At 40.6% G+C, this 27,465-nt stretch overlaps 1 pseudogene; it reads right to left on the bottom strand.

The window, feature by feature from the left end:
* Positions 1-13,192: 13,192 nt before the first annotated feature.
* Positions 13,193-13,542, bottom strand: LOC131825579 (ragulator complex protein LAMTOR5-like; annotated as a pseudogene).
* Between the last annotated feature and the right edge of the window lie 13,923 nt (positions 13,543-27,465).

Below are 27,465 nucleotides of genomic sequence, written 5' to 3'. Positions count from 1 at the left end.
TGAAAATGAAGTGTCTGCTTCCTGGACAAAAGAATGAGTTGAGAAAATGAGTTAAAGTGCCTGGGTCTGCCATCTGATAGGTACTCGGAAAATTATAATCGTGGTTGTTATTAGTCAACGATGAGATGGCGGGAAAAAGGACACGAATCCAGCCCCAAATAAAAGCTCATGGGCTTCATGTGTGCTTCAGTATTATGGAGATGGAGGTAATGCAGCCTGTGTGAAGAGAATAAGATCAGGGGAGGTTTTAAAAGAGATATTTGGGTCTCACCTGTGAAGATGGGTAGAAATTCTTCAAGAGGAGAGGGGAGAGGGTGATTGAGGCAGAGGAGGAAGCACAAAGTAGGCAAACGGGTACAAAGGAGGATGCTTGGGCAGGGGCGCTGTCCTGTGTCTTGCGTGGAGCACGGTCCCAGGGTTAAGAACGGTGGGAGATAAAGTGGAAGGGCACTGTGGCTCCAGACTGGAGATGGCTTTGTATATACTGTGATGCTGGGCTTGGCTTCTTGAGCAGGAGACAGACAATGCAGTTGTGCTAGACATCCTCCTCTTGCTCCTCCAGATTCATCCTCCTACTGCTATCTGCTCATGACCTAGAGGGCTAACATGCTGTGGACCTCATCAACAGGCTCCCTTGACCTCTGGCTTCCAGGAGGATCTGGCCAGTGGGACACAGCGAAGAAATCAGAAGGAAGAAGGCTGAGATTATTTATTCCTTTGATGGAAGTCATAGCACCTGTCAGTTGGCTCTCCCACACAGCTCTCTACAAATACTCCTTCTATTACCCCTCCCTAATTTACCCAGTTTGAGATACCAAATGTTCTGTGCTAGGACCCCGACTGACACATAATTTAAATAAGTAATAAAAATCAATGTGTTTGTGGGGGTGGACAAGGGCAGAGAGACCATGGTGCTAATGCCGAAAGACATGAAATTCCAGGGCATACGACTAAAATAAAGAATAATGGATTGTCCGTTCCTGTGGTTGCTAGTCCGGAACAACATGGAGACATGGTATGGCTTCATGGAAAGCATCCTCTTATCTCTAAGCAATAATGAGGACATGACTGATTCCTGACATGACTGAAGGGTGCACCCTGAAATGCTGTTCACCATCCCTGTGGGTGGACTGGGTTCAAGAGGAAGACCTTGAGATAAGCAATCTCATATCAAGATTGTGTTTTTATTAGGCTAGCCACAGAGGATAGATAAAAGGTAGAAGGGACTTTGGTGACTGAGGTGGCAGATTATGAAGAACCCCCCCCCCCCCCGGCCCATTTTTCCTTTGCAAGGAACCCACAGAACTTCTCTTCTCCATCTCTGCTCTTCACCTCACCCTGGGTATGGAGGAACCATCTACTCCCTCTCCTCCCCTCCTGTCCGTCTTGTGCTCTGGGAAGGATGGGAGGCCACCATTTTCTTTTTAAGGCTCTCCTCAGGGGGTTGAATTCTGAGCCTCAGCTTTAATCATGTAATAAAAACATTTGTTTTCTGTTGCGAGAATTTGAGACAGCAGTGAGGAGGAGGAGGAAGGGGGAGGAGATGGGGTGAGGATGTGAGGGTAGACAGGACTAAGTGACTTCCACTGAGCAGTAATTGCAGTGGAGAGTAGAAGACCATTCTCAGACCTCTGAGGCATAGCTGGAAGCATTTCATTCAATAATCATTTCAGACCGAGAGCTGTGTATGCAGGGTACTGCTGGGCTTTGGGGAAATGCAAAGTGGAGTGGAGGGGGATAGCGCGGGGAGAGGATGAGACCTACACACATATATGTGAGTAGATGAAGGAGATGGGATGGCGTTCAGAAGACAAAGAGATGAGACCAGCTTGTGGGAACTGGACCACAGAGACAGTATTTGAATTGGGTCTTGGAATGTGGGCAGATGGGGAAATATCAGGGGATTTCTGGGCCCTTCTTCTTCATCCTTGCCACCTTTCTTGCCCTTTCCCCAAAGCAATGAATCTGCTTCATTTTGTGTAGAGAACAGTTTCAAATATTTAATGAATAAGTATTAGATAGATAAAATTTATCCAGGATACCTTTCAAGGCATATGAGGTCTAGCACAAATCGTATTTTGCATCGGTTACCTTCATCATCACCTCAACCACACCAGCAATGAATTAATATCTGCTTTTTTTTTTCTTAAATATTTTATTTATTTATTTGACAGACAGAGATCTCAAGTAGGCAGAAGACGCAGGCAAAGAAAGAGAGGAGGAAGCAGGCTCCCTGCTAAGCAGAGAGCCAGATGTGGGGCTCCATCCCAGGACCCTGAGATCATGACCCGAGCCGAAGAGGCTTAACCCACTGAGCCACTTAGGGGCCCTTAATATCTGTTTCTAATTACAGAATTCATACACGAATACTTTTTGGTCTTTAAAAAATTGAACCGTTTTAGTCATTACACAAGTTTCTGTTGAAATCGCCAGCCCCAAACCCATATTTACTTCTAGAAATATATTGTTCTGTGTGTGGGTCTGTGGTTACATAATGGTATCATACTGTGTGTTCATTCTGCAGTCTGCATTTATCACTCAGTATACCTTGGAGCTCATTCTGAGTTACTTCGCAGAGATCTACCCTCATTCTTTCTAATCCTGCCTGGCATCTGTTTGTTTCGAGAGTTTGGGAAACACTTTTCCTGAGTTTTTCCGAAACATTCCTGATTATAAAAATCACCCAGACCTATCCATGGCCTTTCCCAAGAGAATCTGTTTCTGTAGGACTGGAAAGGGAGTTGAAAGGATTATTTTCCAATATCCCAGGTGATTTTAACTTTCACAACGTCTGAAAACACCCTCACGGTTTATTTAACTATATCCCTGTCAAAGGGCATTTCAGTAGTTTGAATTTTTTTGTATTACAAATAATGCTGCAGTGTGCATCCTTATACCTTCTTCCTAGTGCTTGTGTATTTTCTGAGGTTGACACTGAGAAATGGAACTGATGGGTCATTGGGTATATGCATTTTAATATTATATTAGGGACTGCCAAATTGCCTCCTAATGTGGCTAGAGCAGTGTTTGGTCCTATCACTGTCTCAACATTTTTTTTTCTTCATATATTAAAAAGATGAATTGCATCTGCTTTTTCATTATGTCCTAACATCAAGTTGTGCCAGAAATTATCATCACACCTCTCCCAGTCTGTTCTTTACTATTCCAGTAAAAGGAACTAAAGCTCACCCTGCTACTGGCTGGCTTAGTTGGTGGAGCATGCAACGCTGATCTCAGGGTGGTGAGTTCAAGCCTCATGCTGGGTGTAGAGATTAGTAAAAACAAATAAATAAATAAACTTAAAAAAAAAAAAAAAGAAAGAAAAAGAAAAAAGAAAGCTTACCCAGATAGTTAAGCCAGAAATCTAGGAGGCTTCTTAGCTTCCTCTAACTTCTTCTCACTCCCCAGCACTAAATGGTCACAAAGATTTGGCAAATTTTATCACTTTATCATCTGACGACTCCTGCGTGTCTCCCATCACTACATAATTCAATCTGCCTCCTTTTTTTTTTTTTTTTTTTTTTTTGCTTTAGACAATGTAATAAACTCCTCATGGATCTTTCTTCTCCTCCTTCCACAACCCCCTAATAGTCATACATATTAATTATATCAGCACACTGATTACAACTCTTTTTTTTTTTTTTATAGATTGCTGGGGGTGGGGGACGGATGGGGTGGCTGGATAATAGACATTGGGGAGATTAAGTGCTATGGTGAGCGCTGTGAGTTGTGTAAAACTGATGTTTTACAGACTTGTACCCCTGAAACAAATAATACCTTATATGTTAATATAAAGCCCGGCAGGGACAAATAATAAAATAAAATAAAAAAAGATTTTATATTTTTGTTTGAGAGAGAGAGAGAACAAGTGAAGGAAGGGGCAGAAGGAGAGGGAGAAACAGACTCCCTGCTGAGCACGGAATCCCACTGAGGGCTGGATCTTAGGACGCTGGGATCATGACCTGAGCCAAAGGCAGACACTTAACCCACTGAGCCCCTGATTACAACTCTTTAATGCCTACCAATTACCACCCAAATCACCTTTACACTTATGAATTTGCAAAGAATACAAAATCAACCAACCACTTTTTGTCCAATTCTTGTCAAAGTCCTGCTTGATAGAAATGTGATCTATGAAGAATTGCTTTAAGGACATGCAGTCTGTCTATTCTTCAAGCTAGTCTAGATTATGGTTCATTAAAAAACCATACACAATACACTATTATAGTTCCCTGTAAAATTGCTTTCTATGAGTTATTTGCTTTGTGTATTTACTTTTAAGAAGCACATCAAAAACAAAACAAAACAAAAAACCCTCTCTATATTCTCAAAATCTAGACAGTGTTTTATTTATATAAATATTGTCATATATATATATACACACACATATATATCTACACACACACACACACATCAAATTGAAACCAATAGGAAAAACCCAAACTTCAACATCTTCCCTAGGATGTCTTTTCTGGTTATTTTTACCTACTATACATTACGTAACCCCAGACCTACTTACTCTTCCCTGCGTGATCCAACCTTTGTTAAGCCTCTGTGCTATATCCTCTGCCTGGACTCCTTCCCCCGCCCCCCTTCTTGTCAAGCTGAGGACTCTATTCAGCCAAAAGACCAACTCAAAGTCACTCCAGGTAAGCTGAGTTGCTCCTTCCTCTGTGCAACCATAGCACATTATCTGTCAATCAGCACTCCTCACACTGCTTTGCGGTTACTTGCTTTTATGTCTATCCCCTCCTCTAGAAAATGTGTTTCTCGAAGTCAGGGCATGGGTCTTCTTCAACTTTATATCCCTCACACTGCCTAAGAGAAGCATGGAACTTCACACAGCAGTTGTTTAATAAGTATTTATGGAATAAATGAATGGATAGCACGGCTTTGTGGTATGAAAAGAGGCAACTCCTTTTAATCTTCCTTCCATCCAGTGCAGCAACCTGGAGCTCCTGAAATGGCCACGGTTACCCAAATTGTCATAACAGCTATGGACAGCTGTGATTGCAAAAAAGAGAAGTCTTGAGCTGTGAAGGACACTTTACCCCCTGGCCTTTCGCACAGAATATATGCGGCTAAATGTCTGTGGCCAGAGGACACAGCTTGCCATGTCTGAGATTATCCTTCTGCCTAAAAGCCTGGCTTTGGGGTATGAGCAGAGGCTGAGTTGGGGAAGTTTGGATATACTATATATTCTTTTCTTTTGATGGTGCCATGTCTTCCTACAGAAGGCTTAAAAACCTTGGAAACCTGTGTTTGTTTTTAATACATCAGAAACATATATACTAAATTAGATTAAAATACACAGATTTTTGGGGTGCCTGGGTGGCTCAGTTGCTTAAGTGTCTGCCTTTGGCTCAGGTCGTTCTGCATTGGGCTCCCTGCTCAGCGGGGGAGTCTGCTTCTCCCTTTCCCCTTGCTAACCTTCTCAGCTGGTACTCTCTCTCTCTCTCAAATAAATAAATAAAATCTCTTAAAAATTACATGGATATTTTTTAGCATCAAAGAAGTCAGTAAATATTTTCCATCATAAGGTGAAGTTGTGTCTTTTTAGCAATCAGATACCATGTATTTGGTTTTTGTCCCATGTGTCAGATCAATGTCATAATATGTATTTTGAAACAGAAAGCAAATGTAAATGAAAGAAAGCAAACCAAGGACCCATCACAACCCGTACAATGGAATGAGGAACAACTGGATGTGGAAAGAAGAATTCTTTGTCCCATGGGTATGGTTAAAGCATAATAAAGCAGCAGTTTTGGCTGGACCCTGTGGAGGAGATGGGTGGGTGGAGGGCGGGTGGGGGGGTTCGAGGTTGGTCCTGCTGCCTGGAAGAGCCTGACTCCTAACTTTGGGGTAAAGCTTCCGGGGAGGCCTTAACTAACCTCCAGGGAGTTCCAATCAGGGATTTTACAGTTTTGCATGGTGATTTTTAATTTAGAGTTTTTCTCAATGTTTGAGTCCGAGTTTCTGTTATGATTAAGTTGGTGCCAAATTGTGTTACTTTTATTGTACCTGGCTAACAAGGAAAAAGCATTAATAAGATGCATAAGAGACATGCAGCACCATGCAAAGATGTAGGAGTCCCACAGCCAGCTGTGGCAGGAGGGTTCAGCCATGAGAAATTGGATCATCACCTAGCACCCCGAGTGGCCTGTGCATGGGGACCAGTGAGATCCTGCTATTGAGTGTGCTCTGGAAGAGCCATGATTTCGGTTCAGCAAAATTCTACCAACTGTCACATTAAATTAGCGTTCACTTGGGGGCGCCTTGCTGACTCAGAAGAGCATGTGGCTCTTGATCTCTAGGTTATAAGTTCAAGCCCCATGTAGGGTGTAGAGATTACTTAAAGAAATGAATAAATAAATAAACGTAAAAAAAATAGTGTGCACTTGAATTCCACCAATTTTGGATTTGGTTTTTATTTAAATTTATTTTCACTGTACTGTTGCTTAAGTTCCATGTATTGAAGGAGTTAATGCCTATATAAATAGTATTATCATATTTAAATAATATTATAATTAAAATAGCCTAAGTCAACACTGGGCCCTGAAGAGTTTGGTGCTTTATTTTGTTTCTTCTTTGAAACCTTGTTCAAGATTGAGAAACATTGATTTGAAATCTCCTTCCTCAAACAATTGGATATTGGCCTAAGTAGAACTCTGCTCTAAGGGCAGAAAACCTTTGGCTGCTAGTGGTCTACAATGGTCATGTGAGAGCGTGAGAGCCTTGGCCATTTGACGTATGAGCTGACATGACCTGTCCAAGCTGGATAGAGGACCTCATATGATTTTCACAACCACCATTGTCCTGATTTTATGGACAGAAACGAATAGGCTTGGAGACAAAGTTAAGCCCGGGCAGACTTAGGTACTGGGCTACAGTAGGATTCCAACCTAAATATACTTAGAGCTCTAAATGCCAGTTCCAGCCTTTGTTTTTTAGTTTTTCATTTTTTTCTAGTCTCCTATCAAAATTATATATGCTCATGGTTTAAAGAATAAAATGGTTCCACAAGGTTTATAAAGAAAAGTAATAGTTTTCTACCTCTCTGTCACTTTCTTCACCCCAAAGGCAATCACTTTCATCCATCAGCCGTGGCTTTTAATATTGACCTCCATGTTTCTATCTCACAGGCTTATGTTGCTGACTTCTTGATTTTTTTTTTTTTTTTTTAGTTGTAGGTGCTAAGTAATAACTTTTCACTGTAGAAGGTGAGGGTTGGCTGTCTTCCTCTCTGCCGCCCCAGGATGCTCTCCCACACATACCACCTTCCTCATCCCTCTGTCCTCCCAATTTATGAGACTGACTCGCTAACTATTGTGCTAAAGAGGCACCTTCTCCTCCTAATTTAATTATGTCATAATTTTTGTTCCATTTGCACTACAATTTATACTACAGTGACCACAGCTGAGTCATTTTGTAAACTATAATATCGCTTACTTTTCCATTTATGTTGTTTTCTGTGTGTTTTGTTTTATTTTCTTTGAATCATTTCAATCTATACTTTTTGGGATTTGTCTTCACTCAAGGTGTGCAGATAGGTGACATACTTTACCAATTTTATCCCCTGTAGATTCTCTCCAGGGACATTATGGTTTGCAGCAGTTTGGGCTAATTGCTCACGGAGATTCCTTTCACCATCACCCCGTAAATTCACTTCAAACTCCCCTGTGTGGAATACTGCTTCCTGTATCTAAGACTTCCTTTTGCTAGTGCACTGACCAATTATATACTTTCTTGAGAAAGTATAGGAGAGATAACTGTTCTTGAAACCAGTAATTCTGAAAATGTCTTTTTTCCCATTATCCTACATGATGAAGTTTTAGTTCTGTATAAAATTCCACATTAATAATCATTTTTCTTTGGACTTTTAAGGGCTTTGTCCCATTGCTTTCTAGTTTCCAGTTTTGCTATAAAAAATCTGAAAAATCTTGTTGTGACCTATATATTTTTTTAAATTTTATTTTTTTTCTTCCCTTTAGGAGCTTGGAAGATCTCATCCCAATGGTATTACATTTTTCTAGAATGTGTTTCAGCATGGGTTTGTTTTCATCCTTTTTGCTGGACACTCAGAAAGTCCTTCTGAATTTGAAAAATCATGCCTCTATATTAGGAAAATTTTTAATTTTTTTTAGAAGATTTTATTTATTTATTTGACAGAGAGAGAGATCACAAGTAGGCAGAGAGGCAGGCAGAGAGAAAGGGGGAAGCAGGCTCCCTGCTGAGCAGAGAGCCCGATGCAGGACTCGATCCCAGGACCCTGAGACCATGACCCTGAGACCATGACCTGAGCCGAAGACAGAGACTTTAACCCACTGAGCAACCCAGGCGCCCCAAATATTATTTCATGGTAAGTTCCTATCTTCCATTTTATCTGTTCTTTTTGGAACTCGTATTCTTTGGATATCACACCCTTAAGATTATCTTCTATCTTTTCTTTCCTATGTTCTACCTAATTTTTCTTATCTCTAGGTCTTTTTGCTTAATTTTCTGGCGTAGTTTATGGGGCACCTGGGTGGCTCGTTTTTTGCCTTTGGCTCAGGCTCTGATCTCAAGGTCCTGGGATCCAGCCCTGCTCATTGGGGAGTCGGCTTCTCCCTCTCCCTCTGTCCCTTATCCTACTTGTGCTCTCTCTCTCTCTCAAATAAGTAAATAAAAATCTTTATTAAAAAATGATTTTTTGACATAGTTTTATCTTCAACCCTTCTGTTGTGTTTTTCATATTTTTGATTTCCAATCCTTCTTTTTTGTTTTTTGAATGTTCATTAAAAGATAATGTTCTATCCTCATTTTATAATTGTGGTATTTTATCTGATAGTATTTTCTGGTATTTTTTTCTTATCATATAAGCTTTGTTTCATTCAAATTGCTATTTTCTGTCCATTTGTTTTAGTTACTGTTTTAATGTTTGAGACTTTTCTTAGCAATCTGTCAATCTTGTCTGTCTGCTCTTATCTAAGTGGCTGGGGGTTTATCGATTGAGGTTCACTGGGGGCCATGTGGCCTTTTAGTTGGGGAAACTCTAGGATAGGTTTGTATCTTTAGATTTTTTTTTCTTTTCGGTTGTCAGAGAGGTGCTTGCATTTTTTGGTTGGAGGGTGAAGGCATGGCGGCTGAGGGTAGAGAGGGACTGGCAGTGTGCACCATGGTGTGGTGCCCACGGAGAGATCTCAGGATCTAGATTCAGACACCCTTTGACTCTGTACAGTACTTCTATTTTCAGCTGTGCTTGGTCTGTCCCCACTCCAGAGACCCTCTGTTTCACTCTCAGAGAGCACATCTTCAGTCTTTTGCAGGGATGGGGGGCAGTTTGTAACCAGCTAAATGGGGTGGGGGCAGGATTTGGAGTCTCCCAGGGAGGAAAAATAGCCTTAAATATATTTTAATTAATTAATTAATTAATTTTTAAATTATTATTATTAACATATAATGTTTTATTTGTTTCAGGGGTGCAGGTCTGTGATTCATCAGTCTTACACAATACACAGCGCTCACCACCACACATACCCTCCCCAATGTCTATCACCCAGTTGCCCCACCCTCCTCCTTAAATGTATTTTTCTCAATAAAAGGAAAATAGTTGCTAAAAGTAGAAAAATTATAAGCAGACCAAGGCATAAAGTAGAAAATAAAAACGATTCCAAATCTCAGTGTCCAAAGATAACCACTGTTAACTTGTTAGCATATTTCCTTCTCATCTTTTGACCCGTGTGTGCATTTATATATGTTTGTTTTATTTCTTAAAGCAGAACTGTGGGAATGCAAGGAATATTGCTTCTTCATTGTAGGAGATTTTTCAGGAATGGCTTTTAAAGACTCTTACCAGTTTTTTTTTTTTTTTTTTTGGTAAATGCCTTTTGGAATCTAGTAACAAACATGACTGAATTAGTAAGCCAGTCCCTGAATTTGGAGGTCAAATGCTACCCCTGTTCCCATGTGCACATTTTATCCTTTTCAGTTAGTTAGTAGGGAAAGAAGAAACATTCAGTAAAAAGAAGCAAAACGCCCTTAAACTCACCCACCAAAGGTTTTAGGAAATGCACTTGGTTGTGTTTTTAATTCATTCTTTTTCACTAGCAACACCAAAAGTTGAAAGTGTCAGGAACTCACTGGGAGAGAGAAAAAAGGATTAATTTGTTATCAAAAGTAATAGGATTTGGGCGCCTGGGTGGCTCAGTGGGTTAAGCCACTGCCTTCGGCTCAGGTCATGATCTCAGAGTCCTGGGATCGAGTCCCGCATCAGGCTCTCTGCTCAGCAGGGAGCCTGCTTCCCTCTCTCTCTCTCTGCCTGCCTCTCCATCTACTTGTGATTTCTCTCTGTCAAATAAATAAATAAAATCTTAAAAAAAAAAAAAGTAATAGGATGAGACCTTGATAACTCAATTCTATTGTTTTGTAGAATTAATTTCAGCAGGTCACAGGCTCCTTGCATTGATCTAAAGACAAACAGGGGCAGCACAGAGCGGGCATAAAAGAAATGTGTGTGTTTCCTGATATATGGGGTTGCAGGAGGCAGGTTTTGACTTCTTCCTTTGGGGAATTCAGCCCCCCACATTTGGCCCCTTTCCCCCAACCGACTGCCCCCCCAACAAAAGAACAAAACCTTGTCTTGCTAATGTGCCTTGGAAGAACTCAATAAAATGGGCATTGCAGATTAAGAGTCCTTCTGGATGTTAGTCACACAGGGTATAACTATCTATGCAGGGATTCAGGCGAATTATATATTCTAACCAGGGCTGTAGCTTCCCCTCCTCCTCAAGCCTTGTGGGTTGTTTATTCTCTAGGCAATTGTGTACAACTTTCTGCTTGTAGATAACAGCATTTGCAGGTATGTCCCCATCGAGGATAAAGTGTATCATGAACAGGTTTATAAATATTACCATAGATAGAAAATACAGGAGTTTCTTCAACTACTCAATTGAAGTACCTTAATGCGAAGTACCTTAATATGCATGCACAAAAAAGAAATGAAAAATAAAGGAAACATATTGTCTCTCCTACCCATCTATGAGCTCTTGAAAGCTGGCTAAAACCAATCTTATCAAAGTAACCTTTCCCCAGTGCACCTTACAAAGCCCAGCCATGGTAAGGTCCTGATAAACACGGAATACATGAGTGAAACTGAAAGTGACTTCCATTTTTCAGATTGGCTTTAGGAGAACCGAATTCCATGTTAACTCAAAAGAAATCCGTGGGAGGGACTCATTTGCGAGGAGGCACCCGTGGGTGGTTGTCAGCACGACGCAAACATTCCTTGCTTTGTCATCCTGTCTCCTTCTTAGCACTGGCCAATTCCCAACCTCTGTCTGGGTGTCAAGAAGGTAGAAGTGGAGACGCCCTTTGCCACTTTCCCTGCCCTTTTCATCCTCTATTTTCCCCGGCTCTCAGTCGCATTCCGGCATGCGCCACGGTCTCCCTTTACAGCCCCTCGATCTTCAAGAGCAGCCTCCCACATTCCCGGCTGCTTCCTCCACCACCGGGGTTGGACCAAGCTCCTAGCTCACGTTGGCATTCGGGCTTCTCTTTGTCCAGGGTTACTTGTGCGCCAATAATCCTGGCTCCGAAGGAAGGCATAAGGAGGAGGAATAGTCGATGAGCAGAAATGATAAAGTGGAAGGGTGGAGGTGACAAGGTTGGGAAGGACGAGGGGAAAGCGTTGGAGAGGAGGCAGCGGTGGCCACAATGCATCCCCCAGTTCAGCGGTGGCCACAATGCATCCCCCAGTTCACACGGAAAAGTTAAACAAACAAGTAAACAAAAACAATGTCTGGAACTTTTTACACAGTTAAATGTATTTAATTATTTTACTCCGAGATGATGAGCTCTCAACAGTTTTTGCGTTAGCGTGTTCTTTTATGAGCAAATGGCAATGAAATAAAGAGTTGGTAAGTCGGTTCATAATTTTATTATTATTTTTTAATGAAATTGTATTAGTCTGGGAAATCCCAATGCTTGGCAGAGAGATTGAGAGCTCTTAATGGCTTGGGAGTCAGAGTCTAAGTTTTAATGCTGCTTTCTATCCTTGGGCAAGTGATTTAACCTTCTGGATTTCAGTTTCCTCATCTGAAAATAATAAGTGCCTCCGGGAGGTTAAAGACGACCCTGAAAGGTCCTTAGCACCTCGTGGAGAACATAGAGCTTACTGTTAGATTTTATTATTATTAATATAATGATAAATGGAAGCGCTTGTATTTAGGTACCCGTTAAGGGACTAACTTCATGTGTAGGAGTGGGTTTTAAGTGGTGGCAGACTGGCCACCACTTCGGGAGGACCAGGTTGGTTTTTCTCTGGTGTAATTGGAAAGGTGATGGACTTCAAGGCAGATCGGTTTGCAGCCCAGTTCTGTAATGTACTAGCAGAGTGACCTTGGGTCGTTTAGTTGACACTGGAGCCTCATTGTGTCATCTATAGGATGGGATAATCATGCTCACGACCCAGTGCTCTTGGAAGGCACTGTGTTCAGTGATGGGGAGTGGTAATGACCTAACACAGTAAATAGTTGTTGGCATAATTAATTTTCACACAAGCCTTTAAGGAGGTTTCATAATTACTCCTGGTTTAAATATAAGGAAAGGAGTTTGTAACAGTGTATGGTTTGTCTGGTGATAGCTACACTTAGAGGGGGCATAGTATAATGTAGTCGTCCATTGGCTAAGTTGTATACCTGAAACTAATATAACATTTGTGTGTCAACTGTACTTCAATTTAAAAAACAGATAAGTACAAGAAAACTGAGAATAAGGTCAGGTAATTGCCTAAGGTCACACAGGTGGCAGAGCCTAAATACGAACCCAAACTGTCTTTATTTTTATTTTATTTTATTTATTTATTTTATATAAACCTCTGACCAGGTTTATTAAACATAACAAAATTGTATGTACAAAGTAACTTGGTCCTGCCGCTTCAAAACATGATCCTTTCCTACTAATATTTTGATAAATCTGTTAAAAGCAGCTTACTCTAAAATTAATGGAGGGAGCCTGGGTGGCTCAGATGGTAAACTGTCTGCCTTCAGTGCAGGTCATGATCCCAGGGTCCTGGGATCGAGTCCCATATTGGGCTCCCTGCTCAGGGAAGAGCCTGCTTCTCCTTCTGCTTCTCTCTCTGTCTCTGATGAATAAATAAATAAAATCTACAAAATTAATGGAAAAGTGCCCACTGTACACTAAATAAATGGCCTAACTACTGGAACTTTAATACTTCTATGATACAACTAACATAGGTAAAATCAAGCCCGTGTGACAGGCTGCTGGAGAACTGATATGAGGCCATTTTGGGCACTGCTGCTGGGATGCTGTCAAGTTTTTGGATTCTAATGTTCCCATTATCTGATTCTAGATGCACCACAGGAATATCGGTGGGCTCTGAGGTCTGTTTAGCTGCTTGCTGGGCTAGAACCGATATCACCCCTGCATGCCCATCTGATCGGCTCCCATGGTAGCCCAGAATCCTTGGGAATCTGAGCACTGGGCTCTGACAATGGATGGATTCTTCTCTGTGTCCTCCAAGTGCTGTTCCAAGGTGGCCTCCATCCCGTCCACCCCCACACCCCCTTGGCCTAAACCCAGACTGTCCTTAAAGGCCACTCCCTTAACCACTAAGCAACAGTCAGGGTAAAGGCGCCATGTGGAGATGATCTGAGGATGCTCACCAGTGAACTAGATTTGGGAGGAGATGCAAATCACAAAGGTAAACAACATCTATTTGGAGAGGAAAGCCTTTTTTCTTAATTTTCTTGATTCGTATTTCTGAGGGGCTGTAATTTGTTAAATTTTTCTATATACACATAGTAAGCATCTAATAACATTTGTGTGCTGAGTCAGTATCCAGTTTGGGATTAACATATGTTCCTAGAATAAGGGGACTAAGGCACCATCCCTGCCTCGGGCAGTGGGCAGTTACTGGGGGAGAACAACACACAATTGCACTGTAGGGACACAAGCTTTGGAGTCCAGGGTTGGAGTGCTAGGCCGGCTGGGGGTGGGCGGGGGTGGTGGGGGTGGTCGTGGTGGTGGTGGAAAGGGGCCAGGTGTGGGGCGGGGAGGGGAAGTGAAGAGGGGTGGCTGGAGCAGCTTTCCCCTCACAGTTGTCTCTAGAGGTGAGTACTGGAAGTTTAGGAGGGCCCCACATGATGGTGAGATGAAGACCCTCCCACACCAGAGGCTGCAAAGTGGCAGCTCCCTTTGGGTCCTCAGATATGTTTTGATTACTCACAACTACAAGCCAACGTTTAGAAATTGGGAGCTTTCACATAAATAAGATGATTTCTGGCTTTTTCTAGAAAACTTGGAAGCTCTAGAAGCCCTGGGCCCACCTTCCAGCCTGACCTCAATTGCTAGGCCAGGGTAGGGGACACCCTGAGTGGGCCAACTCTCTTGTACTGTGCCTAGCAACTGAGTTTCCTACCCCTCTCTAACCCAGGGCCTGAGAAGAAAGGAGACAACATGGGATTTGTGCTGGCAGCTGTTTGTAGTTGCTCGGATATTAAATTTTCTGACATAGAGCTTCAGAAGAGGGGCCAAGCAAAGTGATTAAAAATCTTAATGGATTTATACATGGCCAGCTGATTATATTAAATGACAGCAGGAGGAATGGCAAAAAAAGAACAATTTCCTTTCTCTTTGATTAACTTTTCAGCTCAGAGGACGGGAGTTTCTTTTACCTTAATTTATCAAAGGCAAAAATGTGAATTTTGTATACTTCAAAATAATAATCCTCAAGGTTTGCTGTTTTTAAAAATACCAAGTCCCAGGCCTTATCCCAGTCCAATGATATGGCACCCAAGCATTCAAAGAGTTTTTTTAAAAACTCCCCAGGTGAGTCTGTTGAGCACCTAGTCTTAGTTTTGAGAATTAGAGGTCTGGTGCCTGCTTTTTTCTCTTAGTGTCCCTGGAGCCTGGCTCATTTCCAGCACCTTAAGAGTCCGTGGCAATGCTGTCTTTCAGAACACCAGTTTCCAGACTGCTGGAAAGAAGTCCACACGTATTGGTCCCTCTGATTCAGAGGAAAGCCCCATTCTAAACCCTAGGGAAAAGCAACTTCTCTGCATGTTGAAGAGGATTGTTGCTTTTTGGCACCTGGAGCATTTTTACCTGAGGGTTCTGACAATTTAAATAATTGGTATGCTATAACTATTCTGGCTGACAGAAGTGTGGTTTTGCTGATGAGCTGTAAAAACATGTAACAAATAGGCTTCAGGCTAAAGATATCTGGAGAGAGAGAGATCGGGAGAGAGAGGAGGAAAGAAGAAAGGAAGGAAGACGGGCAGACAAAACAAGTAAGCTAGCTCTCTCATTTTAGTCCATTGACTTGTGTAAAACATTTTAGTCAGATTTCTTCCTTCAGGGTAGCAGCTTAGTGAATGTGGCCACATTTCCAGATGTCCAGGTTCTTTTGGGTGACTAACTTGTATAAAACTCGGCTAGTGTGCACAGTAAATTATTTCAGTATAAACTAAAACAATTTCTCATAGAAGTATACCTGTGAAAAAGAATTGCTGAAAAATATCCCCAGTTATCTAAACCCAATCTATATTTTTGACTAAAGCACTGAATTCTCTAGTCCCCAAAAGGAAATATCAGTGAAAATTGTAGCCTCTGCCTTCATATAAGTAAGCCATTGTAATAATACTTTTTGGCCAACGTACAAATGGATCATTGACTAAAAATGATGAAAAGGGAAGACTTCCTAAGCGCCCCCCTACCCCCGCCATAATCATTTCATGGTCTTGGAGCTGAAGTATCTTTCTGTGAGACTTAAAACTGAAAGTACATGAGTTACAAATTTAGCGGCTCCGGCTTCTCTGCTAAGACAATGTTTGGATGCAAATCTTATTTCTGGGGCAGATCACACACTTGTTCGATACTTGAAGAAAATGAGTCAAGATAATGTCTTACATTGAGGAAATTTGGCAGTCGCTGGTTGACTGAGGAACTTTTAGAGCTAATCAGAATGTTGAGTTGTCTTCAGCTTTAAAAATGATTTTGTTTTAACATATGTTAGCTGAAGCAAAAAATAATACAGTAGGAGCTACGTGTCTATCAGAATGACTGACAGATTGAAATTCTCTAGAAAAATAGATTATTTTCCTTCAAAGAGAGTAAAGTTTTGGTTTTCAAAGTCAATCAGAAAACTAATAATTTGGACAGGAAAGGAATCAGCTTCTCTTTTTGAGACAGTATACTTCTAATGATTTTTATGGAGACTATAATAAGGATCAAGAAACAAAAGCTTGATATGGACATGTTTTTAGCTAGCAGATTGAAAAGAAATAATGGCATGAAATAAAGGGTTTTTTTTTAATACTGACAAAATTCTCATTTCTTTTACATTGTCTGAAATAAAATCGATAAATGAAAAAAAATCTGTAATAGTTCAGGTCTCCAATACTAGCTATTATTTTGTGTGATTAAAACCTTATCAGTTATGTTCATATGTATTTTTTTATATTTTGGGGGAGATTCCGTCTTCTAAGTATTAAGTATTTATATACACATATGGCTTTAAAATTAAGTTTCAATGATAAGAAAATTTCCTGATATTCAGATTTCAACACACAACTTAAAATGTGATAGTTTATCTTGGCAATACTACTTCTAAGACTATGCAAGCAAACAATTTTTTTAAAGATTTTATTTATTTATTTATTTGACAGAGATAGATCACAAGTAGGCAGAGAGGCAGGCAGAGAGAGAGAGAGGAGGAAGCAGGCTCCCTGCTGAGCAGAGAGCCGGATGCAGGACTCGATCCCAGGACCCTGAGATCACAACCTGAGCCGAAGGCAGCGGCTTAACCCACTGAGCCACCCAGGCGCCCAGCAAACATTCTTAAGGAGACATTTTAAACATTTATATTTGTAAAAATATCAGCATTCTTTGATGAGGAAAGGGGAAACTCCCTCACATAGCTGCCTGCCTTATAGTCTTTAATTTCCTTTCCATAAATTGGCACTGATGGGCCTGAGTGAAAAGTAGGCCAGCACGTGGAAGAAAATTTCAGATGCACACAGCATTCTTTCTCATTTCTCCCTGAGCTTGCCATTGCACCTGGGTGTGCAATGGCGCACAGTATACTTTCTGTATGGTTTCTACAGCCTCCTTCCTTAATGTCTTTGGGCAGATGTCTGTCTTCTCCCTCATCCCTGAGAGGAACATGCGTGTTTTAAGCCATTTTGTCACATCTTGTCATGTCCAGCCTCAAGCTCTCCCCTCCCTTCTTCACCCCGCTAACTCGATGAGTTGAGATGTCATGGAGCCCTTTTCAGGGAGCCCTCCCTGACCATCCCTTTCTGGATAAAGTCTGGATCGGTGCTCCTTCTCCAGGCACCCAGACCCCCTGACGTCTGGTTGGTATCACAGTCCGTATGGGCCTATTGTCATTCTTTATTATTCCCCTTTCTTTAGTCTGTCCGTGAAAGCTGTCTTGTTCACTTCTGTATTCAAAGTGCCCAAAATGGTGCCTGGCGAATAACAGCCCTCAATTAATAGTAGTGGAATGAATACATAAATGATAGCTCTAGAGAAGGATTCCCAGATAGAGATGTAACGGAGCCACAGACGAGGAATACTTCAGTGAATCTGGTTAGCAGTTGGTTAGCAACGTCAGTTGACCACACAGCTTCCTTCCATGGGAAATGACAACGTCCACGTCCGTGGTCTGCGAATTTAGCTTTGGAAGCTACTTCCTTTAAATCCGTCTCTCCCTTTCATCTGCATTAAAGAGCCTCCCTGGATCTGTAATAGATGAGAATATAAAAGCATCATTCTCTTTCTCATCCCATCCTGTTTACTCAGCAACCCCAGCTCCCGCCTTCGCCTCGGCCCACATGTTCTCTATTAATAAGACTTAGAAGAGGCCAACCTCACCCAGCACAGTTTCCCCCCTTTCTTTTCTCCTCAGGGAGGCGTCAGCCAACTGCCAGCACTCATGAGTGAAAGGCTTTGCCTGCTCTTGGGAGCTTCTCGGGGAGGGTGAAGACAAAGGTGATGTCTGGGCCTCCAGTGTCTCTGGGACCCAAATAACCTTAAGTGTTTTCAAACCAGCGAGCAGCTCATTTAAAATTTGGTGATAAGCCATGGCCCTCATTTGGGAAAATTTAGAGGCACATTTTAGGGAGTAAACACATTTACTATAACTGGAAATGGGGCCAAATTCTGTGCCTTTGGAAAAGTCAGTAAAGCAGTCACACCCTGGTGCCTTCTAAGTGAATTAATGTACTGTATTCCGTTTGAGAGTCATTTCTCTCTTCATCTTTAATTCCTGCCCTGAGGAGCCATCTGTACTTGGAGGGTATGTGCACAGGGTAACTCACTGTGGACCAAGGACCTTCGTGCTCAGTCCTCAATGAATGACCCTTTCATAGGCTGGGGGCTCCCTCTGATTTTTGGACTAACCCGAACTTAGCTGGGCGTAGAAATTTCTACAGCTGAAAGGTTCACACAAATGTAAAAACAAAAGGCAATGGGTAAATTTTCTATGTCCTTTTGGCTGGTGTTGTTGGTGTGGTAGTTTTTTTTTTTTTTTTAACCCATAAATGCCATCTATTAATTCATGATACAATATTATTCTTCTCAGGATCTCCTGCTTACCTTTGAAAAAGACAGATTAAAAGTTCAAGTTATTTTAGGGCTTTGGGGGAGGGACGTTGCATGAATTCTTCTTTCAGTAGAGGCAAAATCCTAGAGTCCAGGAAGAGTTAATGCCTTTATAAGGTGAATGGTATATTTTTTTTTCTTACCAAGGCTGTGGCCCAATGCTTGATTTAAAAAAAACAATCAATTAAGTAGCCGGAGTCATGCTGTCCATCAATATGATTGTCAGTCAACTATACCAATCAATGGGCTTATTTACATTTGAATCTCTTCCTTCTTTTGTATAGACTTTTGGAGACTCTTTTTCTTTTAAGGTTTTTACTTTATTATTTTCTGTTTATGCATTTATATATGCCTATTGTAGAAAAAAATTAGAAAGTATAAAAAAAAAGCATAACGAAGGGGAAAAGCCCACAATGTTACCACCCAGAGACATACAGACACCATTAACATAATGGCCCGTTTCCTTGGAGAATTTTTTCAAGCCTACTTTTTGATTCCTGCCTGCCTGGCTTCGGAAACACTTTTTTCCTTTTCTCTTTCCGCAGTCTTTTTGCCAACAAAAGAGAATCCTTGTTGTGGCCGCATCCGAACGTGCATAAAACGGGGCAGCGGCTGGTTCTCATGTAGCACGTAGTAGGCACACGGGAAAAGTTTGTTTACTAAATAGGACTGATTATTTCCAGAAGCCCAGTGAACTCATTCTTGACTAATGGGTGCTATTCATCAGCTCAACCACATGAGATGGGAAATTGCATGTAAGCTAGAGAGAACGACCTGTTATAGAAATGTTAGTAAGTATGATTTTTACTAGTTAGCTGCTCAGCAGTTAGGATGAAGCAGCTCAATTAACGAGGACGGCTTCTACTGATCTTCTCTTCTCTTGTCAGAACCGTTGTGAGGCGTGAACTCGGGAACGCCACAGGACCCTAAACTCTTCTGGAGTCCCAGCCTGTGCATTTGGTTTCCACGTTATATGTCACCCAAACCTACTCGAAGTCTCCATTAATAGCCCTTGTTTCACATAGAATAAAATTTGGGGTTCTGAATTTCTAATTCATGCCTCTTATTTAAGTTCCCACACAAAACCTAGCATTCAGTTTCTGTAGCACCTCCGCTGGGCTTCAGCATATCCTTTTCAGATCATTCACCAGACAGCATCCTACAGCTCTCATTCATAAAGTCCAATTATAAGACAAGAAATGTCAGGAATATACACTTTGAGAGTGGGAGGCAAACAGAACAGTACATTGTGACTTTGTAAGCACAGCCATGCATTTCCTCTGGGCTTGTTTTCAGTTCCTTTGTCAGCTGATTACATGGTCTTTTATAATTTCTCATCTACAGAATGGAGCTATTTGCTTGTGGATTATTTGAAAGACACAGGCTTATGCAAAAGAAAAACGAAATCATCATGATGTAGAATGATATTTCTGGCTACATGTTTTTGCTTTTCTTTTTCTTTTTTTAACATAATAATAAGAATATAATTTATACTAGTGACTCTTTAGATGTATGAGACAAGAAAATATTTTATGAATTCAGTCTTAATGCATATGTAATGTTATATATGTATTTGTGATTTATATGATCCCATTTATCAATATTTTATTTATTTTCATGTAAGGAAGAAGAATGCTACCATACACACGTTTTATTTGGAAAGCGCACACGTTTTTAAAGCACACACCTGTGCTCCTTGATTCCCAAAACAACATTTTAGTTCAGATAGTACTTGATAGTTTACCAAATGCTTTCATTAGATGTTATGTTACTTAATTCCCAGACTGCTCCCCAAATGTCAAAGTACTCTGGGCTTGAAATCCTCATCTGGGGGAGACTTGCCTGGCTTAGTCAACAGAGCATGTGACTCCTGATTTTAAGGTCATGAGTTTAAGCCCTATGTTGGGCTTAGAGCTTATTTTAAATCAGTCAGTCAATCAGTCAGTCCTCATCTGTGGCTTTCCCTTTTGATCCAGCCCCATAAATAAGTTTCTTCTTCTCTCTGCCTGACATCTCTTTACTCACTTACACTTTAAGAGGTACATAGTTCATGATAATGGCTCCTCCATGAATCCTTTCCCTAATTAATTAAGTGGAAGTAAACTTATCTGTTCACTGTGTCCCTTCACTACTCCATAAATTTAATTTTCATGTGAAGTCTAAAAAAAAGCTAGTTATTTTTTCAAATTCTCGTAGAACATGACTATATTCTTTTAAAAAAAAAAGATTTTATTTATTTATTTGACACACAGAGAGAGAGCACAAGCAGGCGAAGTGGCAGACAGAGGGACAGGGAGAATCAGGTTCCTCATGGAGCAGAGAGCCCGATAACGGGACTCTATCCCAGGATGCTGGGATCATGACCTGAGCCAAAGGCAGATGCTTAACCAACTGAGCCACCCAGGCCTCCAGCACATGACTATACTCTTATAAAATTATTATAAAAACCTCTTAGCTTTATGAGTCAATAAGCACTTAAATAAAAAGTGAAAAGCAAACAAAAAACTTGTATCCTTCCATGATAGTATATAGAGATCTTCTGAAGTCTGTTAAAATATAATGTAGAATTTCATATTATATCCTATGAATGTTCTAGATCAGCACCATTCAATGGAACTTTCTGTGACAATGGAAATGTTCTGCATTTGTACTATATGTTTTGGTTATCACTAGTCCCATGTGGCAACTGAGTACTTGAAATGTGGCCAGTGAAACTGAAAAACTGAATTTTTAATTTAATTTAATTTAAGCTTAAATAGACTTATGTGGCTGATTGTTACCATATTGGACAGTGCAGACTTATACTTTATGTTAAAATCTGTTGTTCAATCTTTTCCTAGTCCCAACCCTCCATATAAGCAAATCAAGTGTTATAACTAAGTAAAGCATGAGACCAGAAAGGAATTATTCTTACCTTGTTATATGTATTAATTCTTGGAAAGTTTGCATTCATTCTGTTTTTCTTTTTTTTTTTTTTTTAATATTTTACTTATTTATCTGACAGACAGAGATCACAAGTCAGCAGAGAAGCAGGCAGAGAGAGAGGGGGAAGCAGGATCCTGGCTGAGCAGAGAGCCCGATGTGGGGCTCGATCCCAGAACCCTGGGATCATGACCTGAGCTGAAGGCAGAGGCTTTAACCCACTGAGTCACTCACCCAGGCACCCCTCATTCTGTTTTTTAAAAAAGATTTTATCTATTTATTTGAGAGAGAGAGGGCAGGAATGGGGTGAGTGGTAGAGGGAGAAGGAGAAACAGACTCCCTGCTGAGCACAGAGCTTGAAGCAGGGCTCAATCCCAGGACCCCAAGATCATGAGCTGTGCCAAGAGGCTTAGCTCACTGAGCCATCCAGGCACCCCAAGTCTGTGTTCATTCTATGCAGCCTTCTTTGAAGCACTACCAGTTGTTATTACATCCAGTAGATAAAAGGGCCCTTCTATTACAGGCATTTTCTATGTGAAAGAATGCTTTAGAATGTGCAGCAAATAAAATTATTTGTGTCAGTGTTTATCATTATAGTGATATGCTAGAATCAATCCTGTATCTAACAGTGGGAAATTGGCACCAATATTTTATGATCGCCCATATAATGGAGGACAAGATAGTCAGTCATTAGACATGATGATGAAATTATAATTTATTGAGATGAAAATGAGTCTAGGATATATTTTCAACTGAAAGACATAGGTTACTAAACATGTGCATAATACAGTCCCATTTTCATAAATATATATGCAAATATTTATGTAAGTTTTGGTTCAGTGGTGAGTCAGTGTACCTAGTTAAGAAGATAATCTTCAGAGTCACACTGACCGGGGTTTGCATCCAGGCTCTACCATTAACATCTCTGTGTCTTTGGACAAGTCTCTCCCTTCTCTGAACTTTGGTTTCCTCATTGCTAAAATGGGATAATGATATATATATATATATTATATATATATATATTATATATATATATAATATATATATAATATTATAATATATATGTGTGTGTGTTAAATAATGTATGTAAGGCACTTAGTACATATGTAGTATTTAATCCATGTTAGTCGTTTTTCTAAGACTAGTAAATGCAGGCATAGAAGGAAATCAGAAATGATATTGCAAGATCATATTCTGAGAAATTATATTCCAAGATATTGAAAATGATCATCTCTCAGATGTCAAGGCACGCTTGATGTTGTTAGTTTAATTAATTGGATAGAACCTTGCTTTCTTGAATATGAAAAAGTCCATTAAAATTATGTATACGTGAAACTAAAAAAAGTGAGTAAACTCTGCATGTCATGGAGAAATATGCCAAGATAATGAACTGCAGAGCAGTATGGAGAGTGTGGTCTCATTCATGTTTAAAAAAACCCCTTTTTTAAAAAATGAAAGATAAAGTCACTTTTGGTAAGCGACTCTGGATGACCTAGCAAGGAGATGCAGAGAAATCTTTTAACTTTTACCTTATGACTTTTGATTCTGTTGTAAGTTTTTACATGATTTTATTTAAACATTTTTATTAATTGTGAAAATAATAAGTGCTGTGAGATCTTTGAACAGAAAGAAAGATAAAAAGAGTGAGAAAGAAAAAAAATTGCTTTTCATTCAAGTCTACCTTTGCCTACTCTGAAGAAACATGGTTTTCAAAGCCATATAAAGAACTTTGAAATTTCTTCAGTATTAGCAAGTTTCCAATTCAGATGAAAACCATGACAATTTTGCCACTGTATCAGAATATTTGTGCAATGTCTTATTTGCTCTACCGAAGTACTACTGATATTCATCGAGCATTTATTAAGATAAAAATGAGAAAGGTGAGAAAAGGTAACTTTTCCCCCATTTTCTTGTATTAAAAGAACATTACAGAAAAACAGACATGGCACTTCATGTATGTTCTTTTGGCGTCTTTCTATAATTTTCTGCCTTTTCCCTTCAATATAACATTCTATAGACCAAGTTCCACAAACTAAAAAATGTATGTTTTTCGTAATACAGTGGAATACGTGTTCCTTACAGGATAGAAAAAAAAAATAAAACATTTATGAGGCCACCCCAGGGACAAGTTATTTTTGTATGTATACTGTATTCCTTTATACATGATCTTTAATGACTATATAGTATTACCTTCATGAATTTACAGGGATTTACATAAGTAATCCCTTATTGCTGGACATCAAGATTGTCTCTAGCTTTTGGTCTTTGTGATGCCCATACTTACAGTTAGTATTTGTGACGATGACTATTCTTTGGAATAAATTCCTAACGACATAACCGCTGAGTCACAGTTCAAACAAGAATTTGGGATTTTGATGTGTCTCAATAGATAATCGCTGAAAATGAATCAGTGAAGGGCTGTGAGTTCTGGCAAGCAGGAGATATCTGTGGAGGCGGCATCTGGAGTCAGGCTCAGAAGTTAAGTTGGTGAGTGGGATATCTAGGGGACGTTCTTAACCCACTTTGGGGTCAAGAGAGTAAAAAGTGTGGAAGAATGTCCACATTCCTATGAAGGCAGTGCACTAACTGCTCAAGAAAGGAGGCTTAACCTTCTTATTACAGCCAGTTCCTGGGGCTGTCCTCCAGTGTATCTTGTAAAACAGTATTTAAAACACAGGAAAAGGGCAAGGCTTCATCCAGCCTCTCTCCTGCAATGGTGGCTATGATTCAGAATCTACTCATCTTTCAAAGAGTAATTTAAGCCTTACCTTCTTCACGAAGCATCTCTCCCTTTCAAGGATGTCTTCCTCTATTAATGCATAGTGTCTCTCGTCTTCACCCCTGTGTTCAAGAATCATTTTGGAAACTACTTTGTGCCAAGCACTATGCTTATTTGTCACTCTAATCTTCACAAACACCTGGGAGGTGGTTGTCATCGCTCTCTGTTCACAGATGGGACAGATGAAGCTGGGGCAGATGAAGTAAGTTGTCACTGGAGTACAAAGAGGCTGACTCAGGAGGAAACCAGGGTCCTTCACTCTCCCCGACATTGCTGAAATCTAGTTTTCCTAAGGGGTAAAAGAGGGGTCAGAAGGAGAAGCATATGTATAAGTAGAGGGGGAGTGAAAGTGAAAAAAAGAGCAGGGGACTGTGGGGAAAGGCCCAGTGAGTCTGACGTGGAGAATTTGGGATGAAGTGGCAGGACGTGCAGCTGGGAAGGAAATTGGGGTCAGAGTCGGGGCACCTGGGTGGCTCAGTGGGTTAAAGCCTCTGCCTTCGGCTCAGGTCAGGATCCCAGGGTCCTGGATGGAGGCCCGCATTGAGCTCTCTGCTTAGCAGGGAGCCTGCTTCCCGTCCTCTCTCTCTCTCTCTCTGCCTGCCTCTCTGCCTCCTTGAGATCTCTGTCAAATAAATAAAAAAATCTTAAAAAAAAAAAAGTTGGGACCAGGTGTTAATGAATGCAGAAGTGCATAGTACAGCTCTTGGAACAGTGAAATTCAATAAAGGCAGTTGAGTTTTATAATCTGTTCAGGATTTAAGGTGTCCTTGTTAAATCGTGTCCTTTTCTAGTTAGACTGTGAGTCCTGTGAGGTCAGTGGTAGTTTCCACAGACTTCATCTTTGTATCCAAAGGGTCCAGCACAATGCCTGGCATGGCATAATGCCACGTAAATCTTTTTTGAATAAGTTAATCGAGTCATGAACATCCTCTTGGGAAGCAGCATCGACAACACCAAGTCAAAAACAAAGCAAAATACTGGTTTTAGAATCAGAAGACTAGGTTTCAAATATCTTCTGTAGCTTACAGGGTGTGTGACTTTGGGTAAGTTACATAACCTCTTTGAATAGCATATTCACCTGATGATAATACTCACCTCAAAGTGTTATTATGAGGATTAATTGAGATCACACTTTTGAAATGCTCGCGCAGTGCTTGACAAATTGTAGACATTCAACAAATGTCAGTTTCCTACTTCCACCTTTCCACTATCCAGAACTGAACCGTGCGCTAGGAGAGCGTATGTGCAAACTGAAGGGAAAGGCTTCGTTTCTAATATTTGTCACTATTGTCAGGTCATGGTTCTCAATTTAATATTTAAAAAAGATGAGGTGCCTGGGTGACTCAATTAAGCATCTGCCTTCAGCTCGGGTCATGATCCTGGGGTCCTGGGATTGAGCCCCTGGGTTGGGGGGGGGGTTAAAAAAAAATCCCTGCTCAGCAGGGAGTGTGCTCTCCCTCTCTCTCTGTCTCTCTGCCATCAATCTCCCTCTCTCTGTCTCGTGCATGCCCATGTCCTCTCTGTCTCTCAGATAAATGGGTAAAATCTTTAAGAAGATAAAAAAATAAAAAGATGACTATTCTTTAAAGCATAGGTTATAAAGTGCCATATATGGTTCTCAATAAAAAAATGTTTTGAATGAATGGATGGAGGGATGGATGGATGGAATTGCATCTGAATTCTTAGAATTTTGTCAGAGTATCCACAGCACTCTCAAGATCCAAGATATATAGAGGTGCCTGGGTGGCTCAGTTGGTTAAGCCTCTGCCTTCAGCTTAGGTCATGATCCCAGGACCCTGGGATCGAGCCCCACATCGAGTCCCACATTGGGCTCTCAGCAGGGAGCCTGCTTCTCCCTCCCTCTCTGTCTGCTGCTCTCCCTGCTTATGCTCACTCACTCTCTCTCTCTCTGACAGATAAATTAATTAAAAAATCTTTTAAAAAAGATCTAAGATATAGAAACATGTTAGTCACTAGTTGATTAAGTCATTCTTTAGTTGATTTGGAAGACCCATCAAAAATTCCTTTTATTTTAGTGCTTGCTTCGGCAGCACATATACAAAAATTCCTTTTATTTTGATTCCATCTGCAAGATTTAATCAACCAAATAAACTTGTGATGACCTAATTAGTTTTCTAGCTTTCTTGATGCCAGAATAAGAGGACCCTGGAATCAATAAAAAGGAACAAATATTAGGAAAATACCTGTTGTCATCTGTCTTAAATATCATTTCTTTCTTTTCTTTTTTTTAACAGCTTTATTGAGATAAAACTCACATACCATGTAAATCACTTTCATACAAAGCATTTATACATATATATTTAAATGTAGCACATTTAAATACATATATACATTTAAAGTGTACATTTCAATATTTTGTAATATATTCACAGAGCTGTGCAAGTAGCCTTACGAATGAGTTCTAGATCTTATTATCATCCCCCAAAGAAACCCTGTGCCTGTTCATTGCCCTTCTCCCTCCCATTTCCTCAGACCCCGCAAACACTAATCCACCTTCTGTGTACAGATTTGCCTATTCTGGACCATTCACGTGGATGAAATCATACCATATGTGTGTGTACGTGTGTGTGCGTGTGTGTACGTGTGTGTGTGTGCACGTGCACGTGCGTATTTAAGATTTTATTTATTTATTTGTCAGAGAGAGAGAGAGAGAGCACAAGGTGGGGGGGCAGCAAGACTGAGAAGCAGGCTTTCTGTTGATCAGGGAACCTGATTAGGGACTCAGTCCCATGACCGTGGGATCATGCCCTGAGGCGATGCTTAACTGACTGAGCCACCCAGACGTCCTGCCTTCTAATTATTTTTAAGATGATACTCAAAACACTTATGCAGTTTTCTGTGCAAGTTTTGGCCCCAGTGATTGCTCTGGTCTGGCCTTACACTCTTTACCTCTTAATTCTCTGTGCTCTATCCACACCATCATTCTCTCATTTCTGCCAAAGAACTAAGTCAAGATCTTCGCCTGTATTTTATACGCTCTTCCTAGAGACAACCACCTCTTTACTCATCCACCTCTCCCCTCCCTCACTTAGTTAATTCCAATATATGGTTCTTATCTGAACTGAATATTTTCTTAGAGAAGCATTGTCTGAAATTGATCTCATTGTCCCCTCCCTTCCCTTACCCCCAACCTGGTGTAG

The sequence above is a fragment of the Mustela lutreola genome, chromosome 2, assembly GCF_030435805.1.
Source record: "Mustela lutreola isolate mMusLut2 chromosome 2, mMusLut2.pri, whole genome shotgun sequence".
Classification (NCBI taxonomy): domain Eukaryota; kingdom Metazoa; phylum Chordata; class Mammalia; order Carnivora; family Mustelidae; genus Mustela; species Mustela lutreola.
This window is presented reverse-complemented; position numbering and strand designations above follow the sequence as displayed.